The sequence below is a fragment of the Rhinopithecus roxellana genome, chromosome 7 (genome assembly GCF_007565055.1).
Source record: "Rhinopithecus roxellana isolate Shanxi Qingling chromosome 7, ASM756505v1, whole genome shotgun sequence".
Classification (NCBI taxonomy): domain Eukaryota; kingdom Metazoa; phylum Chordata; class Mammalia; order Primates; family Cercopithecidae; genus Rhinopithecus; species Rhinopithecus roxellana.
This window is the reverse complement of record NC_044555.1, coordinates 72,383,874-72,404,687: the sequence shown is the minus strand read 5'-3', so window position 1 is coordinate 72,404,687 and position 20,814 is coordinate 72,383,874. Positions and strand designations below refer to the sequence as shown.

General features: G+C 41.8%; 1 protein-coding gene and 1 pseudogene across 1 annotated transcript in view; one reads left to right on the top strand and one right to left on the bottom strand.

Moving 5' to 3' along the window:
- PUDP (pseudouridine 5'-phosphatase) overlaps nt 1-20,187 on the top strand; it is a 174,857-nt gene extending 154,670 nt beyond the window's left edge. The window contains exons 4-5 of the transcript XR_004058446.1: nt 18,087-19,349; nt 20,042-20,187. The gene's annotated coding sequence lies outside the window, so the exon portion shown is untranslated. The remainder of the gene's footprint in view (nt 1-18,086; nt 19,350-20,041) is intronic.
- On the bottom strand, nt 7,604-8,058 carry LOC104655514 (annotated as a pseudogene).
- Nucleotides 20,188-20,814: the final 627 nt, after the last annotated feature.

Genomic DNA, 20,814 nt, shown 5'->3' with positions numbered 1-20,814 from the left:
CTCTCAGCTCCCTCTGCCTGACTTCTCTGTGGCAGGCATTTGACACTGCCCAACACCCCATCTTTCTTGCTCTCACATTTGTGTGATTCATGTTCTTCTAATCTTTGAAAAATCAGAAAATTTGTTCATTTTAATTTTCAGTTTTCTGGATGGAAATCTGTACTATTTTATAAATGATTTCTCAACATTGTCAATGATAAGTCCAGAAAAATTGTAAGCTTTTCACAAATTTAAGAAGCAGCTTATTCAGGCTGGAAAATATTTCTTTCACAACTTGGTTCTCCTATAACTTCCTCATAGTTTTAGGATTTTAATGTTCTTCTATGTTTTAACTTCACAATCACCTCTCTGCCAGTTATTCTCAAAGAGAAGAAGCAGGAAAATAAAAGTCCAGGAGATATTCTATCTTGTTGTAGAAGAACTAGTAAATGGTTTTTACCATTATGTAGGTAATGGAACACCTAGAATTTGCAGTACTCCCTATAGGGCACCTTAATATTGTAAAGGACTGTGATTATTGATAGCTATTTTCATTTTATGATTAATTTGGCCAGCCAAAGCTAGCCTATATGACAAGTATTCTATAGAACATATAGAATTATAGTTATGAACAAAGACACAACCCAGCCCTGCCTTCAAAACAAGTTATTAAACTTATCCCATTGTGGGATTTTCTGCTAATAATTGTTGCATTTTGTTTATTTATTTATTTTTTTCAGTTAGTACTTCCAAACCAGCAAATGCAGAGGGTGTCAAACCATTAAGTAAAAGAATTATGGGAGAGGCCGGGTGCAGTGGCTCATGCCTGTGATCCCAGCACTTTGGGAGGTTAAGGCGAGTGGATCACTTGAGGTCAGGAGTTTGAGACCAGCCTGGCCAACAAGGTGAAACCCTGTCTCTACTAAAAATACAAAATATTAGCCGGGTATGGTGGTGGGTACCTGTAATCCCACCTACTTGGGAGGCTGAGGCAGGAGAATCAATTCAACCCAGGAGGTAGAGGTTGCAGTGAGCCGAAATCACCCCATGGCACTTCACTCCAGCCTGGGCAGCAAGAGCAAAACTGCATCTCAAAATATATATATATACACACATATATATATGAGGTATATATATGTGTATATATATATACACACACACACATATATATGAGGAAAAAATGGAAATTGACACAATTTTTTTATTCCAGTGAATTTGGTTAGCTTGTGGAAAGACCACAGCCATTCCATAATTTTAGAAGCAAGGGCCCAAGGAGATCTTGGTAGTGCACAGGGGACCTGACCAGCTATGTGTTGGAAGTTGGGAGGATTCCCACCCATGCCCAACTTCTCAGACAAGCAGTTACCTGAGCACAGTAGTTCCCACCTATTGTTCTACCCTTTGATTAGTGGCCTTTTGGGAGGAAAACCTCAGTGAAATCCACTATTTGTTTCTCATGCTCCTCCCTCCGTATTGCACAAAAGAATTAAAAACAGTGTCAGCTTTCACCTAAAGAAACACAAATGTCTGCAAAAGGGGAGCTGTGAAGTGCCCCAGGGCAGAGGAGAGGTAGTTACATGCCTTTGGATGGGGAAAATGTTTTATATCCCAAGTTCATTACAGCCTATTTGCCCATATGGATTAGCATCTAAGCCCTCAAATAACTAAGCAGCAGTGTATACCTTTCCCCAAGAGTATTGTATTGGGAATCAGGAATGACTGTTAGTAGCTTGGCTTTGTGGGAAAGAAAAAAAGAGAACATCAAAAGATGGAAAAGACAGTGGTAGCTAGAAAGAACCAATAAGAACTGTTAACTCTCTGGGCCCTCAGGAAGAAAGGGCTTGAGAATAATCTTCAGAGAAGGACCTGTGAGCACCTCCCATATTTGGCTGATGCTATAAGACCCAAGATGAGGTATTTTCTCCTTGTTCTTCTAGCTATAATATTAACTCAAAGCCCCTTTTGATGCCTTTCATATTTTTTCTTTTATTTTTTATTGTTTTTCAGACAGAGTCTTGCTCTGTCACCCAGGCTGTAGTCACTGGCATGATCTCAGCTCACTGCAACCTCCACCTCCCAGACTCAAGTGATCCTCCCACCTCAGCCTCCCAGGTAGCTGGAACTACAGGCATGCACCACCACAATTGGCTGATTTTTGTATATTTTGTAGGGATGGGGTTTTGCCATGTTACCCAGGCTGGTCTTGAGCTCCTAGACTCAAGCAATCTTCAGTCTTGGTCTCCTAAAGTGCTGAGATTACAGGTGTGAGCCACCATGCCCGACTTCCTTTCATATTTTTAGATCCCTTACCTCATTCTGGGATTAAGACTTCCTGATACTTTTTCTACACTTTTCTGCAAAGACTTTCTATTTTCTGGTTGACTATGCACTCTACCTTTCCTATTTGGTGCATGTACTTGTGATACCTAGGTTCATTTACAAGGTTTCTTTATGGTCATGATAATTTCTGTTGAAATGTCAGCCTTCTTTTATTCGTTAGGATAATTTGCCACTGTACTGTCAAGTTTTCAGTTTTGAGAATTGAATGTCCATTCTCTGTTCTTGTTCCATGTATAGATAAGTGACTTCTTTATTATCTTGAGCTTTAAAAAAAAAGAAAGAAAAAAAGCCATGCCTCTTTGAAACTGAGATTCCTCATTACATTCTCATAAGTCTATGCAAAGATTTCAGATTCCTTCACAGTTTTGTGCCCTTCCTGTCATTCCTTGTCACATCTTCTTCTTTTCCATATTGTGACTTTTTTCCTATAGTATTTTCCCTTCTTTTTATGAGAGTACCAATTATACATACCTTGGATCCCCTATGCCATTATTTTGTCATCTCTTAGCACTTTTCCCCTCATCAGTTCTCTATGTTATGACATGACATTGCTCACAGTTAGAAAGGAGTTTCTCTGCCTCAAAAGAAACTCCATTTGCCTCAAAGAAACAAAAAGTAACTTTGTTTCTGCTCAGTAAACCAGCCTTGCCATGCAGCTGCTGTTGGTCATATCTCTTCTGTCACACCATGTTTGTAGCCTACATCTCACTATGTCTGAAAGTTTCCATGATCATTCCTGCTTTCCCTCATTCTTTTCTGCATTCTTCCTTTGCATCCCCACTTTGTCTTCCCAAGTGAAGTTTTGCCTTAGGGATTTTGCCACCGATTCTGGAGAACATATCAGAGGTGTTCTCCCTCTCTTAGTACCTCCCCTTCACACTGTTCAACTTTTATTTGGCTTGGCAGTCTTTCTTCATAGATTGTGCTTTAGTATTTCTATGGTTCTTCACCTCATCAAAGACAGACTTTTATTTTATTTTATTTTGGAACAGGGTCTTGCTTTGTCACCCAGGCTGGAATGCAGTAATGCAATCATATAACCTCCAACACCTGGGTTTAAGCAATCCTCCCACCTCAGCCTCCCAAGTAGCTAGGACTACAGATGCATGTCACTCTGCCCAGCTATTTTTTCTGTTTGATGAAGAGACAGGGTCTCACTATGTTGCCCAGGCTGGTTTCAAGCACCTGACCTCAAGTGGTCCTCCCACCTCAGACTCCCAAAGCACTGAATTTATTGGCATGGGCCACTGTGCCTGGCCTAATTTTTTCCTTTTCTTCATTGTTTTCCATTGCTTTGGTCTGGAAACAGGAGATATCTGTGACAAAGCTCATCAATAGGAAAACATTATTTTTGTAGGTTTATTTCTAATGGACTCAATAGCAGTTAAAATTCTGAAATGTAAAATAAATCTAATATTCCAATTTATTCTGTCTTAATTGTCATTTTGTATTGGCTTTCAGTATTCTCCCTTAGATCCACGTGCCCTAGTGGACATTCCACTCCATGAATATTCATTCCTCTAGCACATGTGGAGTGAGCTCAGTCCAATTGACTCAGTAAGAGAAATGGTGTTATGCTCTGCTCCTTTGATACAAAAATATAGTAGTCCTTGGAGTGGAAGTAGCAACATAAATTTGAACATATTTATTTTTAACAGTATTATGAGATTAACACTATTAGTACAGTTAACATCATTGTATATAATTCTATGTGGCTATTTTTCCCCATTTTGAAAATGGGATGTTATCAAATCCATGTATGAAGCCCGTGTCAGATTGCCTCTATCTGAATATAAAGAAATGTGTGTCACATAATGTGTGTGACTTTCCCAGAGTCTGAGAGGACTCTGGACTTCCTCTGTTTCAGTTTTCATGGCACTCTTTCTTTAATACCCTCTCCTATATTTTCACAAACCCCAGAGATACCTCAGTGGAAATGAACAGGCTCAGCCTTGGTTATAATTTGCTTCCTATTTTTGTTACATTTCACATTTTATCTTTCTGTAAGTAATAATACCAGGGAACTTTGGGAAAAGAAATCATTCTAGAGACCATCAACTCCAGCTCCCTTATTTCACAGACCTAAGGATTCATCCAAGGTGCTAAGGGACATGCCCAGGTGTATTGCTCAGGGTTCTCTAGAGGGACAGGACTAATAGGATAGATGTATATATAAAGGGAGTTTATTAAGGAGTATTGACTCACATGACCACAAGGTGAGGTCCCACAATAGGCTGTCTGCAAGCGAAGGAGCAAAGAAGCTAGTCTGAGTCCCAAAACCTCAAAAGTAGGGAAGCTGATGATAGTGCAGTCTTCAGTCTGTGGCCGAATGCCCCAGAGCCCCTGACGAACCACTGGTATAGGTCCAAGAGTTCAAAAACTGAAGAACTTGGGGTCTGACGTTCGAGAGCAGGAAGCATCCAGCATGGGAGAAAGATGGAGGCCAGAAGACTCATCCAGTCTAGTTTTTCCATGTTCCTCTACCTGCTTTTATCCTAGCTGCATTGGCAGCTGATTGGATGGTGCCTACCCAGATTAAGGGTAGTAGGTCTGCCTCTCCCAGTTCACTGAATCAAATGTTAATCTCCTTTGGCAACATCCTCACAGACACACCCAGGAACAGTACTTTGTATCCTTCAATTCAATCAAGTTGACACTCAATTTTAACCATCACAACAAGTTCTTACACTGTTGAGTGGTGGAGCTCATTTCCCGGAGATCAAGTCTCATGTTCTTCCTACACCCCACTGCCTTTGGCTCATTCTGCCTGAGGTCAAACAATATTAAGACACCCTGAAAATTCTCCTTTAAGAACATTGCCCATGTTCAGAACATAGCTCTATTTTGAACTTGAACATCAGCTGAGTAGACAAGTACATCCGATGCAACTGCAATCATGTCCTTGGAAATTTATAGCATCGCTTTCAAGCTCAACAACTTGTTGGCAACCACCCAAACTTCAGTTCTGCCTCTAAGTAAAAATAAAATAGAATACATGTCATTAGCATAACTATGACATTTAGGCAAACTCAGGGACATTTAGACCTCATGCATCTGGGTAATTAATTATATAATCTTTTCTTACACATAGATGTCCTTTCTCTATGTTTATTACAGTCTCAAATTCTTCACTTCTCAGAAGATAATCCAAATATTTTCACTTTGTCACTCACTTTTTAAATTTTCCTTTTTTTCCTGTTTTTCTTTAAAATTTTTTTTCTTTTTTCTTTTTTCTTTTTTTTCTTTTTTTGTCACTTTTTTCTATTCTAAATGATTCTCTTTAAGTTATCAAATAAATGGGGAAAATAATGGGCCTTAGCAGGTTATCTAAGTGGTTTTTTATTTTATTTTATTTTTAATTTTTTGAGACAAGGTCTTACTCTCTCACTCAGGCTGGAGTGCAGTGGTCAATCATAGCTCACAGTAGCCTCAACCTCCTGGACTCAAGTGATCCTCCTGCCTCAACCTCCCAAGAAGCTGGAACTATAGGCACATGACATGCCACCATGCCCAGCTAATTTTTAAATTGTTTATAGAGACAGGGTCTCACTCTGTTGCCCAGGCTGGTTTTGAACTCCTGGGCTCAAGCAATCCTCTTGTTTCAGTCTCCCAAAGTGCTGGGTTTCAGATGTGAGCCACTATACCCAATATTTAAAATTTTTTTTTAAAAAGACGTCAAATAAATGGGGAAAATAATGGACCTGAGCAGGTTGTCTAAACACTTGACTTTGGTGATCACAAACAAGGCATTTACTTGCATAGTGGGCAAGAAAAACAAATCTTAAAAGCAGACTCAAGTGCAAGTGATTGAGATACAAATATAGTATGTTTGTATTTGAATGGTCCGCTGGATAGTAATGGTAAAAATGCACACAACCTCATCTGTGCAGGGCAGGTAGAGAAGAACTTGCTTGGGGGCAAGCATCCTGGCAAGCCAGGTATTTCAAAACCATAATGTCAAAAATATAAAACAATTCCACAAGCCCAAACCTGACCGAAAGCCTAACCTGGGAAGTGCAAGCATGCTTCCGTGGGAATGAAACAAGTGACAGAAGCAGCTATCAGCACCCTCGTGCCCCTTGCAGAGAGACAAAACACCTGCCAATAGGCACTTTCCATCTGGAGTCACCCAAAACCAGGACTCAGTAACAAATAAACATTTATATTCTGACATTCTTTATGTGCAGTGTCCACTAGCCTGACACCACCTCACACACCCTCTCTCCTACCTGCTGGCTCTCCCTCTTTTTGGAAGGTACCAATTCCCAGTTTTCTGACTTCATGCCTTCAATAAGGGAAGCTCTGTCTGCAGTTCCCTGCCCATGGGGCATTGACATTTCCAGCGAGATGCATTCCCCCTCTGCCTACCCTGTCCCCACCTTCTGAGGCGAGATCCGGTTGTTACCACTCCTCTCTGCAGCCTGGACAGCTTCTCTCTCGTTCTGCTGGAGGCATTGGAGGCAGTCAGAAGGGGAAAGAGGAAGAAGAATCCAGACAAAAAGAGTACTATTTGGGCAGGAGAGGTGAATGAGGAAACTGGAACTTAATTTTCTGTTGATTCCTCTTTTTTTTAGAACTTTCTATTCTTTGGGGAAGTTGGTTCAAATAAGTGAATTTTTCTTAATTAGAGGCTACCCTGGGAATACTAAGAAAAGACATGGCCCTTGATTTTGATGTACTCCTAGACCTTTGGGATAGATGGGCAAGTAGACAGATGTGTTCAATGGAGGGATTTTACATGGCAAACAGCAGTATACACAGACAGCCCAGAGCTCAGTATCTGAGGCATTTGGGTTGAAGAAGCAACTGCTCAAGGCAACCCCTGGAAGGGGCTCAGGATTTAGACTCCTGCCTAAGCATTTCTCAGGAAGTTGGGAGATAACAGCCTGTGTGTGTGTGTGTGTGTGTGTGCACGCGTGCATGCGTGCACACCTGCACATGTGAACCTAGGGCATGTGAACCTAGGGTGTGTGAATGTAGGGCGTGGGAGGAGAGTTCCTGTTGGTTTGGAGTTAGTAGATTATAAGGTGTGAGGTTGGGAGGGAAGGAAGTAATGCCAAAGAGGTGAGAAGGGACTAAGACACCAAAGACCTCCTTCCCCCACCTTCTCTGAGTCCTGGAGGAAGTGAGGAGGCTTCTCTGCTATCTCCAAACACAACCGCCACTAAAGGTGAGCAGCTTCTCTTTGTCAGTGCTCTACCTTATGTCAATTGGCTGAACAATCTCTATTTCAACCTATGACTTTTATTTTCTTAGTTCATGTCTTTTATTAACTCATACACAATTACTCATCTGGTTTGTTGAAGCAGTAAGACAATATTTGCCACAATAATGCCTGTCAAAGTGGCTGGCCATAAAAACTCCTGCACCACATTCATCTAAAAGGTGCTTCCCATGAAGGCAACCAATTTTGCCATTGTCATGCACCTTGGAGTATTTCAGGACAGCCAACTTAACCTTCTTTCTGTAATGCATATTCTTTTTGGCAATGGCGTAAGACTTCTTCATTTTCTTAGCACCACCATGAAATCTCAACACATGATGAAGAGTGGACTCTTCTTGAGTGTTGTAATCAGACAAAGTACGTCCATCTTCCAGTTGCTTGACAGCAAAAATCAGTCTTTGCTGGTCAGGAGGAATTCCTTCCTTATCCTGGGTCTTGGCCTTTACATTTTCTATTGTATCCAATGGTTCAATGTTGAGAATGATGGTCTTCTCCATTTTTCCAAAGATCTGCATTTTTAAACATCCAACAAATATTCATTACACTCCCACTCTGAGGCAGGTGCTGTAATATTTGCTAGGAATACAAGGACTATCAAAACTAGATGGGTTCCTACCTCAGTGGTTAGTTAAATAATTACACAAATAAATGTGAATTTACAACTGTTCTAAGTGCAGTGAAGGATACAGATACATGAATATGTATACATTTATACCTACAAATATATATGCATGTATATGTATCTTATAAGGGGATTTGACTCAATCTTGGGGGAGAGATGGTTCATTTGAAGAAGTGACATTCCAGTAGATATTTTGGAAGTGTTAGAACTAAGAGTTAACTAGGGAATACTTGGGTATGCATATGACAGGCCAGGCCTCACTAACAGCTGAACAGGCAGGCCTCCGAAACAACTGTTTCAGCACTAACTGAGTGGTGAAGTTAAATATTAAAAGCTGATAGAGTCAGTGTCCTTATACAAAGGCTGGAATATAACAAAAGCCTACCAAGAGTTTTGCCCAGGCCTCTCTCCTGGACCTTGAAGCATGACAACATAACGAAGGAAATCTTCACAGGACCCTTTCAGGATTAAACAAGTTTTACTGGGGGTCTGAAGAAACTCCCCAAACCTCCATGCTTTAGCAGGAGACAAGATAAGGGTAATAACCCCAGCACCTGGACCCATTTAGATTAAGTCAATTTACTGAGGCTCCAGAGGAAGGTCTCCAGGACTCAGACCTTAGTTATGGATTAGAAGATGTTAATCACTTATAGCTTTAGATGAATGCACACTTACACATAGACATATAGCTTAGAAGGCATATAAGCTCTGGAAAAGTTTGTAATTTTGAGTAGGTCTAGTGAAAATTTCTAGGCCTTCTCCCTACACCCGGTTACAGAAATGAAGACTCTCTTCTCTCCCAGTTCATCTCCATCTCATTATTGGGCCATGAGAATAAGCAGCCTGACCATTGGTTTGGTCCGGGAATATGCATGTTTAGGGGCTGGGAATATAGGAGAGAGCCTGGCCTCTTAGAGCACCTTGAGGAAAGCCAGCCAGCCAAGGGAAGAGTGGGAGCACCAAAAGAGATGAGACTGGAGGAGCCTGACCTCACTGGGTTTTGAGAAATCAGGTGCACAGTTTTGTCTTTGAAAATCTGCCTTTTTGTGGTGGCTTCACTGCAGATGGCAGATGAAAAAGGAAGAATACTATGCAGACCCACGAGATTGCCCTAGGACTTTTTTCCCCTCTTCCTACATTGTATCCTTACTTTTTCATAAAAATGCCACTGAGAATCAGTGTAGAATTGACTTTGAAATCAGAATGTTGCTGTTTTCAATGGTATGACTTTGGGAAAATGATACCTGAGAACCTCAGTTTTCTCAAAATTAGAATGGAAATTGTAATACCTATAAGATTAAATGAAATCACATAGGACCAGACATAACAGGTGGTCAACAGATGGAAGCTTATTGCTATTCCCAAGTGATTGGTGATTAACTGATGTTCTAGACCAGGGGTCAACATTTCCTGTAAAAGCCAGGTAGTAAATATATTCCACTTTTTAGACCATATGGTATCTGTCTCAATGGCTCAATTCTGCAGCTGCAGCAGGAAAATACCGTGGACAGTATGTCATGAATGGGCATGACTGTGTTTTAATAAAACTTTATTTATAAACATGAGCAGTGGGCCACATTTGGCCCATGAGCATAGTTTGCCGACCCCCATTTAGAACATTTTCTGTGGGTCACGATATCCAATGTACGCTATTAAGCAGTCCGTCTTAGTTGCTGTCACATATATAACAATCCAGTAACCCTGCAAGGTAGGTATTACTGCCTCTCCTTGACAACTAAAGCTCAGTGATGTTAGGAAATTCATTTCCATTCACACAATCAGCAGTTGCTGCAAAATGAACCCCGAGTCTCTAATTTCCCTGAACGTAAGCTGGTTTCCTTATTGTGTTTCCTTCTTAACTTGGTATTTAATGCTCCTTGGTTATCCTGATGTTCTTGGAGGAATATAGATGCCCATTATTCTTATGGCACAGATATTTCTAACCTAAACTCTTTCCTCAGGCCACCTCTAAGACTGCTGGATTTTGCATTTTTTTTCCCAGGTTTTTTAGCATATGCTCCCTGGGCTTTCTCTCTGCTGCTCTGTCCACATCCATCACATCCCACCTATGTGAAGCTCACACGTATAATTCCTCTTGGCTGGTGATTTCCAGTTTTTCAGGTTTCTCACATCAGAGGTGACTGCCCCGGAGCAGGCTTCTCAGCCTTTAATTTTATTTCGGCTGGACGGTAGATGAAATGGGGTCTTGGCAGCTGGAGGGAGGGTTGCATGCAAACTTTTTTAATTTTCACGAAGCAACTTAACAGGTCTGAGACTGGCAATGAAATTCTGCTTTGGGGATATTCGGATGCAGAAGAAAACACAACCTGAACCTAATTTATTTTCTTCTGACACCTCTAAAACTATATTTCATACTTTCTCCTTTTTATCACTTCTGAGCAGTGGATTGCATGGATGCCTGGGGCTGATGGCCCTCCAGGATGCGAGTTTCGCTGGAAGCTGGGGAGAGAGCAGACACTAAATTCAGAGTCAAACACAATGACAGAAATAGCAAAAAACAAAGGTTTATGTCAGACCCGAGCCCTGGGCGACTTCTTGAGTTTTCTACTTTGCGGTCAAGTTAAGCCTTTAGAATGCTTTCAAAGGTGTCCTTTCTTTGGGGTACGATTTATTACATTTCTGTTAAAATACAGGGCCGCCTTTATCAGACTTCTGTGGCCAGAGGGGGTGATTGTCATCTGCTGTGGTTTTTCACTGTAATGAAAGCATAACTGGGAAGAGCCTGCGCTGAGCCCCTGGGCTGTGCAGGGTTGGAGGTGGTAGGTGCACTCCACATGCAGTTTTCAGTGAACGTGAAAGGTCCTGCTGAGGGCGGTTTGTAGGGTTGTTACAGGAAAGGGATCCAGATCCAGACCCCAAGAGAGGGCTCTTGGATCTCTCACAAGAAAGAATTCAGGGCAAATCTGCAGAGTAAACTGAAAGCGAGTTAATATTAGTAAGAAAGTACAGGAATAAAAGAGTGGCTACTCTGATCATAGACAGGTCAGCCCTGAGGGCTGCTGGTTGCCCATTTTTATGGTTATTTCTTGATGATATGCTAAACAAGGGGTGGATTATTCATGCCTCCCCTTTTTAGACCATATAGCATAACTTCCTAATGTTGCCATGGCATTTATAAACTGTCATGGCGCTGGTGGGAGTATAGCACTGAAGTCGACCAGAGGTCACTCTCTTCACCATCTTGTTTTTGGTGGGATTTGGCTGGCTTCTTTACTGCAACCTGTTGCATCAGCAAAGTCTTTGTGACCTGTATCTTGTGCCGACCTCCTATCTCATCCTGTGACTTAGAATGCCTTAACCGTTGGGGAATTCGGCCCAGTAAGTTTCAACCTTATTTTACCAAGAACCTATTCAAGATGCAGTTGCTCTGGTTCACATGCCTCTGACAGAACCACTGAGTCACCCCTCCAGGATGGTGGGCACTGAGAATTATTACGGGGCAAGAGGCTGCCTCCAGAGGGACTGTGTGGCAGGCCAGGTCTCACTAACACAGGCCTCCATAACAACTGTTTCAGCACTGACCGAGTGGTGAAGTTAAATATTAAAAGCTGATAGAGCCAGTGCTGTCATACAAAGGCTGGAATGTAACAAAAGCCCACCAAGAGTTTTGCTCAGGCCTTTCCTGGGCCTTAAAGCATGACACGATTTTAACAAAGGAATTCTTAGCGGGACCCATTTAGGATTAAACAAGCTTTATTAGGGGTCTGAAGAAATGTCCTAAGTTTCCATAAACAAGCTTTAATGGGGACTAAAGGAACTCCCCAAACCTCCATGATTTAGCAGGACACAAGATAAAGGTAATCACCCCAGCACTTGGACCCATCTAGATTAAGTCAGCTTACTGAGGCTCCAGAGGAAGGTCTTCAGGACTCAAATCTTAGTTACAAGTAATCGCTTATGTCTTTAGATGAATGCACACTTTACATGTAGATATATAGCTTAGAAGGTATATAAGCTCTGGAAAACTTTGTAATTTTGAATTGATCTGGCGATAATTTCCAGGCCTCCTCCCTGTAACTGGCTGCAGAAGTACAAACTCCCTTCTTTCCCAGGTCATCTGCATCTTATTCATTGGTCCTCTAGAATAAGCAGCCTGACCCTCAGTTTGGTCTGGGAACAGCCAGGCTGTAGAACGATTTCTGAAGGCTTTTGACCAACCCCAAAGCACTTTTCCATAATAAAACTTGCAAAAATATCAAGTTCGTTCATTTTTAAAAGCTCCAGCCCCGTAATGGCTCAGGCACTGATTTCTTAACTCTATGCTTTCAGTGGGCCAGTTGGTATTGAATCACCTAATTTTGGTTCAGGTGTTTCTGGCATTATGTTTATTTGCAAAGCACAGCCCCTGATTGTGCAAATAGTGTGAAACCCAAATTGTGTGAATCCTTAGATAAAATTATGGTTCTGAAGGCAGGATTTTCCATGGATTCAGAGGCAGTATTCTCCCGTGTACACTCTGAATTTCCTGGAATCACAAAGCATTTGAATGGTTTTAAAACCTGCACTGATGTAGTACTATCTAATTAATGTACCAGGAGGGTGGTGGCTGGCTCTGGGTGTGGCATTACTTAACTCCTGATTCAAGGAATCTTTTAAGATTTACTAATTTATAGGAATTTAGGGAATGTTGGGAAGACATTGAACTAAAATTTAACCCACCTCCACTCCCCGATCTCCTCCCCATTTAATTTTTTTGTATCGCACTTATGGCACTCTATATTTTTCCTTAAAAAATAGAACACCTATATTGACATGTCATTCACATACTACCCAATTTGCCCATTTCATGTGTACAATTGAATGCCTCTTAGTCTATTCACGGGTTTGGGCGAACATCAGCCCAGTGCATTTTAGATCACTTTCATCACTGCCCCAAAGAAACCCCATACTCATTAACTCCCTCTTTTCCTTCCCGCCTCCAAACCCTGGCAGCCAGTAGTCTGTCTTTCTGTCTTGATAGATTTGCCTATTCTGGACACTTCAAATAAATGGAATCATACAACCTGTGACTGAAGCTGCCTTTGCAAAAATCATAACTGAGAAAATTATGACAGTGAAAGACATCAGACCTAGCTGATATCATCTTGTTTCTAACTCACCAGTGGGTGTCCAGGTTCTTGGCGTCTTGAACAAAGAATTGGACAAAACGCACACACAAAGCAAGGAAGGAATAAAGGGCTTTATTGAAAACAAAAGTACACTCCACAGTGTGGGAGTGGGCCCGAGCATAGGGGATCAAGGGCCCCGTTACAGAATTTTGGGGAGTTTAAATACCCTCTAGACAATTCCATTGGTTACTTGGGGTACGCCCTATGTAAATGAAGAGGATGAAGTAAAGTTACAAAGTTATTTACTTGGCCTACGCCCTATGGAGAGGATATTTCCTGTCATGGCTGAAGTGTGAATTGGCCTTCTGTTTCTTGCCTCCAGACTCTATTTTCCTGCCTCATAACCTCTAAACTGCCCTTGTTCATTACTGGGCGTAGGCTGACCTGGCTTTGGGAAGGAATTTAATATATAGTTTAAATAATAGCCTTTCCAGAAAGGCTGAACTGTTCTTGTAAAACAAATGAAAGGCCACCAGCCAACAAGTCAAGATGAAAGGGGCTGGAGTTCTAAATATTACCAACCATTATTCCAGAGATCATAAAATTTGCAACTTCCCCAATTACTCTTGAAGGTAACATCACTATTGTGAGCCTAAGACCAACATTTTGAGATGTTTTTTTTTTCATGTTTTTGCATTTGTAACAACCAGATGGCCCCACCTGGACCTGCCAACCAGTTCTGTGGCCCCCACCTAGGAACTGACTCAGCAGAAGAGAACAGCTTCGCTACCTATGATTTCATCCCCAAGTCAATCAATCAACACTCCCGATTCACTGGCCGCCTACCCACCAAATTATCCTTAAAAACTCTGATCCCCAAGGTCTTGGGGAAGCTGATTTGAATAATAATAAAACTCCGGTCTCCCGCACAGCCAGCTTTGCATGAATTACTCTTTCTCTATTACAATTCCTCTGTCTTGATAAATCTGCTATGTCTAGGCAGCGGACAAGGTGAACCCTTTGGGCAGTTACATGACCTTTTGTGCCTGGCTTCTTTCACTGAGCTTCGTGTTTTCAAAGTTCCACCATGTTGCCAGTGTATCAGAACATCATTCCTTTTTATGGCTGGATCATATTGCATTGTATGGATGGACCGCATTTTGTTTATCCTTTTGCCAGGCAATGGACATGTGTGTTGTTTCCACCTCTTGGCTATTATGAATAATACCACCTTTGCAAAAGTATGACAGTGAGAGAAATCTGACATGGCTGACTCTCCTGCTTGTATCCTCACAGGTTGGCCATCTTTGCTCATTCCTGGGCATGGGCCAAGCTAACTTTGGGACAAATTTAGCTTATAGTTTAAATGATAATAGCCCTTCCCCCAAACTAAACTGTTTTTGGAAAACTGATGAAAAGCCACCAAGTTAGAAGGATGAGAGAGGCTTGAATTCTAAATAATTAGCAAGCATTATTCTGGAGGTTGCAAGATTTGCAACTTCCCCAATTACTCCTGCAGATAACATCACTATGGCAGAACCTAAGATTGTCCTTTTGAGATGTCTTTTCAGGATTTTGCATTTCTGACCATCAGATGGCCCCACCTGGACCCGTGACTCAACCAGTCTTGTAGCTCCCACTCAGAAGTGGACTCAGTGCATGAGAACCATTTACCACACCCCTATGATGGCATCCCCAACCAACAGTATGCCCCCTACACTAGTCCCTGCCCACCAAACTATCTTAGAAAAACCTCCAACCTCCAAGCCTTCAGGGATATTGATTTGAGTAATAATTCTGTCTCCCAAGTGGCATGGATGACCTCATGCCAATTAAGCTCTTTCTTTACTGCAATGCCATGTCTGGGTGAGTTTATTTTATATTTGCAGGGGGCAGGAGGAACACATTAGGCAGTTACACTATGAACACCTGTGTACACATTGTGTGTGTGTGTGGCTCCATAAGTTCTCATTTCTCTTGGATATATGCTTGTGTGTATGTGTGTATTTGTGTGTGTGTGTGTGTGTGTCCATAAGTTCTCATTTCTCTTGGGTATATGCATGTGTGTGTGTGTATGTGTGTGTATCCATAAGTTCTAATTTTTCTTGGGGATGTGTGTATGTGTCTGTAACTCCTAATTTCTTTTGGGTGTAATCCTAGGAACAGAATTGCCAGGCACCATGAAGGCCTGGACTTTGGCTACATTGTTTATTCTGCCTGGCATATAGCAGATGTGTGCCAAACTCTTGTAAAATGAATACATGAATTTTAAAATCCTAATCTGAAGATCTGTATCCAATCCTTGCCTTTTTTCCAATTGACTCTACAATTTGGGGAAAGGCAAAAATGTTTCTTGACCTCAATTTTCACATCTCTAAAATTTTGGACTGGAATAGATGATTTCTAAAATGACTCAGTAAGTAAAATATATGAAATGATGGGGCTGAGGTTACTTTTCCCTTAAAACATAGGGAAAATGAACAATAACTTTTAAATCGGGGTTGGGATTTATAGGTTAAAAAATGGCTTTGTAATTATTTCTAGCTCTTAGAACAGAGGGCATTTTTCAAGTGAGACTCTCTGATGAAACTTTTAATATTTTTTTATACTAACAGTGGCACTAAAAGTGCTATGTCGGCTGATTCAAGAATATGGGAATAACCACAGTGAGAAACACTTATTAGTGGATAAGCCACAGCAATAAGTATATAGAGAAAGTTTTATTAAACACCTGCCAATTTTAAAACATTGGGGTTTCTTCCTAACCTTTTTAAATTAAAAAACGGAAACATATACAACATAGAGAAAATAATGGCAATGAACATGATGTAACTCAGCTTCAACAGTTCTCAACTGCTGACCAGTCTCGTTTCAGTTACCCCCGACCTGAAGTAATTCCCAGACATCACATCATCTTATCTGTCAATATTTCTGCGCCACGTAGGATTTGGGTGAAGATTTGAATTTAGCTGATGCTGAAGCTCACCTTCAATCCAATTCAACATCAATTTATGGAGCCTTGAGCTTTTGTTGGTCTCATGCTGGGTTGTGTGGGTGATGTGGAGATGAGTATCACACAGCGTCTGTTTTTCAGGCTTTTTCTAGTGGGAAATAAAGCACCATGCAAAGGAGAGAGTGCAGTTTTCCCCTGGTATCCATGGGGGATTGGCTCCAGGAACCCTGTGGATACCAAAATCCACGGATGCCCAATTCCCTGTTATAAAATGTCACGGTACTTGTATATGAACTACACAATCCTCCCATATATTTCAGATCATCTTTATATTACTTAGAATACCTCATACAATGTAAATAGTATGTAATAGTTGCTCTACTGTCTTGTTTAGAGAATAATGACAAGAAAAAAAGGACATACGTGTTCAGTACAGATATAATCAGGCTTGTGGTTCTTTTGTTGTTGTTGTTGTTTGTTTGTTTTGTTTTGTTTTTGTTTTTAATTTTCATCCATAGTTGGTTGAATCCTCAGATGCAAAACCCATGGATACAGGGGGCCAGCTGTAATGCACCTTGAGTGCTGCGAAACTGATAATAGAACTACCATTGGAGGTGCTAATGATCAACAACAAAGGAGGAAGTTAATATGATAAAAGGAGGCCAGGCGCTGTGGCTCATGCCTGTAATCTCAGCAATTTGGGAGGCTAAGGCGAGAGCATCTCTTGAGCCCAGGAATTCAAGACCAGCCTGGGCAACAGAGCAAGACCCCTTCTCTACAAAATATTTAAAACATTAGCTAGGTATGGTGACATATGCCTGTAGTCTCAGCTCCTGCAGAGGCTAAGGTGGAAGGATCACTTTAGCCTAGGAGGTTGAGGCTGCAGTGAGCCATGATTGTACCACTGCACTCTAGCCTGGGTAACAAAACATGACCCTGTCTCAGAGAAAAAGAAAGAAAGAGGAAGGAAAGGAACAAAGGAAGAAAGAAGGAAGGAAAGAAAGAGAGAGAGAGAGAGAGAGAGAGAGAAAGAAATAAAAGAAAGAGAAGAAAGAAAGAGAAGAAAGAAAGAAAGAGAAAGGAAGGAAGGAAGGAAGGAAGGAAGGAAGGAAGGAAGGAAGGAAGGAAGGAAAGAAAGGAAGGAGGAAGGGTATTAATTAACATAATTTTAATTTAGAAACAACCCTCAGCCACCAATCTTTGTTTCTTGCCCCAAAATGTTTTATCCTCTGCACATGCTCCTTGATTTCTGTGTATATGGTATCTGCTTTGAGTTGCTTGGGTTTTTTAAGAAGCAAGGATTCTATTAATGTGAACAGTTGCTTTGAGGTCCACATCTGGATGTCTGAAGTTCAGAGGTCCTGAGGCTGGTGAATGGACTTGGGAATGGAAAATGGAGCGGTTTTATCAAAAGACAAGAAAGCAAGATTGTAGAATACAATTCACACTTTCTGCTACACCAACAGGCTTCCCATTTGCTTTTGGCAACTTCTCATTACTGCGATCACTGACCGTCCCTATCTGTAAAAATACTCATTGGCTAAGATGGCCCAGAATTGATTCTTGAAAGGTTTTTAAATTATTCTTTTATTTTATTATGTCTTTTTTGTTTAAGTCTGAGATGACCGTTGTTCATTTTTTGTTAAGTCATCTGTCTTTTATTATAAACATTTTTACCAAACTTTGACCTAATAGAGTCAACTATTGCTCTTTTCTCATTCCTTAATGATGAGTACAATCTGGACAATGATACACATTTATTAAAAACAAATTAAGCTAAAATTAAACAAAAGGCTACTTTTTTCAAAAATGTTAACAGCACAGGAAAAAATGAATACGAATAGTGTCTACATTGTAAATCCAAGTTGTTCTCTCTCTCTCTCTCTCTCTTTTTTTTAGAAAGAACATTACGTGGCATTGTCTACTGAAGATGGGATTTAGCACAAAAACCATCATGGATTCCATCAAAGAGATCATTAATGTCTCAAAACGTCTCCAAGGATACATGATCTACAAAGGACCACAGAGTGCCTGCAAAATTGGGTTGAAAAACTGAAGAAGGCAAATAGAGTTTATGGCAAGTTTCTGTGTTACTAGACTGCCCTTGAACCCATAGCCATGGAATTTGTTCAAATCCTACACACTGTTTAAGGCATTGTTTAACTGGCACCTTCTGTGTGAGGAATCATCAGTGCCATATGCCACTTTATGATAACCTGGGACTCTGGCCCCAGACTCCAGTGTCCAGGCTAGCGGGGCTAGACCATGTGAAGAACTTGTTTTGCAAGGACAGGAGGTAGCCAAGGCCTGGAATCCAAATAGGTTCCATGATGTTCTTGAACATCTTCCTGGCAAGTCCATATTACAAAATGGCAGAGCGCAGGCTCAGATTCAGACTGTGGAGCTAGCTCATGCATTGTCTATGCAAGTGCTGAATTTTTCTGCCATGTCGGAGCTTTCCATGGCCAGGTCAGATAAAGGTCTCAGCATTTTAGCCTCAGCTCTTAGAGCCTCTTTTTCCTGGCCTTTGGTTTGCCAAGTCACTGTCCAAGTATCTGAGTAGCAACAACACATGGAGCTCTAAGCAGAAGTCCCAGGTGGTGATGCCTGGGATGTTCTGGCTTTGGTGGAGACCCAAGCAGAGGTCCCAGGTGGTGACTCCTGGGATGCTCTCACTTTAGTAATATTCATTTCAGCTTTATATCACTTGCCTTTAATAGTCAAGGTGTCCAAAGTCACAAATTCAAACCCCAATGGAAGAAAATAATAATTTGTTCCATGGGTGCAAAAATACAGTCTGATATCTCAAATTTATTCCATTGATTATTCTTTAAACTAGAAGAGGTATGTGTCAACACAGAAATGGTCCTTATTATGGAGAACAAATTCCTTGAATGTGTATACTATTGATTCTAGGTCAACAATGTCATTTTCAGATTTGCAGGGCAGCAAAGTTTTGCTTAAAACTCCCTCCTCTTAGATGATTCCAGCAGTCACCTTCGCGTCTACATCCTGAAGGTGTCCTTGATACTACGTTTTCTGCTCCTCTAAAGTAAGGGATCAGTCTGTGGTCCCCGTGGTGAGATTGGGTTCTTCCTGCCTATTCCTGGAGTGGCATGGAGAAAAGAGCATGGATTTACAGAACAGACACTTGAGAGAGAGGTAGGAAACTCTGTATTTATTTAAATGCAAACTCAAATATTGCAAATTTAGTAAAACATGTGGGAAGAGTTCTTTTACAGAGCAATTTTCTGTTGCCTAGGATATAAATCCTTAGAGATTTTCTGTGTAGTGATTGGCATTTACAAATAAGAACCTTCCCTGTTTTGCAAGGTTGCATGTTAGTTAATGTTTGCAATGCCTCTTTTTTTTTGAGACAGAGTCTCGCTCTGTCGCCCAGGCTGGAGTGCAGTGGCCGGATCTCAGCTCACTGCAAGCTCCGCCTCCCGGGTTTACGCCATTCTCCCGCCTCAGCCTCCCGAGTAGCTGGGACTACAGGCGCCCACCACCTCGCCCGGCTAGTTTTTTGTATTTTTTAGTAGAGACGGGGTTTCACCGTGTTCGCCAGGATGGTCTCTATCTCCTGACCTCGTGATCCGCCCGTCTCGGCCTCCCAAAGTGCTGGGATTACAGGCTTGAGCCACCGCGCCCGGCCTGTAATGCCTCTTGAGTCGCTAATTATTTTGTTTATATTCCATGCTCAAAAAATCAGAGGGGAGGAGTTTCACCTCAGGCTTTGGCTCTGAGAACAGTACAGCAGAAGTTTTGATTTTCATCCACAGAAAGTAACAGGGGGTTGAAGAATCCAAATGACCAGAGGTCAGATGTCTCTTGATGCTGTGTTGTTCTTTCAGTGGAACCCACATTCAGAATTCTCTAAGGAAGGAGCTGGGACAGAGGTGCTAAACTTTGCCTCAAAAAGGATCTTCTTGGGTGGCTGGCAAGATGACTGAATAGGAACAGCTCCAGTCTGCAGCTCCCAGTGGGATCAACGCAAAAGGCAGGTGATTTCTGCATTTCCAACTGAGGTATCCAGCTCATCTCATTGGGACTGGTTAGACAGTGGGTGCAGCCCATGGAGGGCGAGCAGAAGCAGGGTGGGGCATTGCCTCACCCAGGAAGCTCAAGAGGTTGGGGAACTTCCTCCCCTAGCCAAGGGAAGCTGTGAGGGACTGTGCCGTGAGGAACCGTGCGTTCTGGCCCGGATTCTATGCTTTTCCCATGGTCTTTGCAACCCGCAGACCAGGAGATTCCCTCAGGTATCTATACCACCAGGACCCTGGGTTTCAAGCACAAAACTGGGCGGCCGGTTGGGTAGACACTGAGCTAGCTGCAGAAGTTTTTTTTTCATACCCCAGTGGCTTCTGGAATGCCAGCAAGACAGAACCGTTCACTCCGCTGGAAAGAGGGCTGAAGCCAGGGAGCCAAGTGGCCTAGATCAGTGGATACCATCCTCATGGAGCCCAGCTAGTTAAGATCCACTGGCTTGAAATTCTCGCTGCCAGCACAGCAGTCTGAAGTCCACCTAGGACACTCGAACTTGGTTGGGGGAGGGGCATCCACCACTACTTAGGCTTGATAGTTTACATGCCCCTCACAATGTAAACAAAGCTGCTGGGAAGTTCAG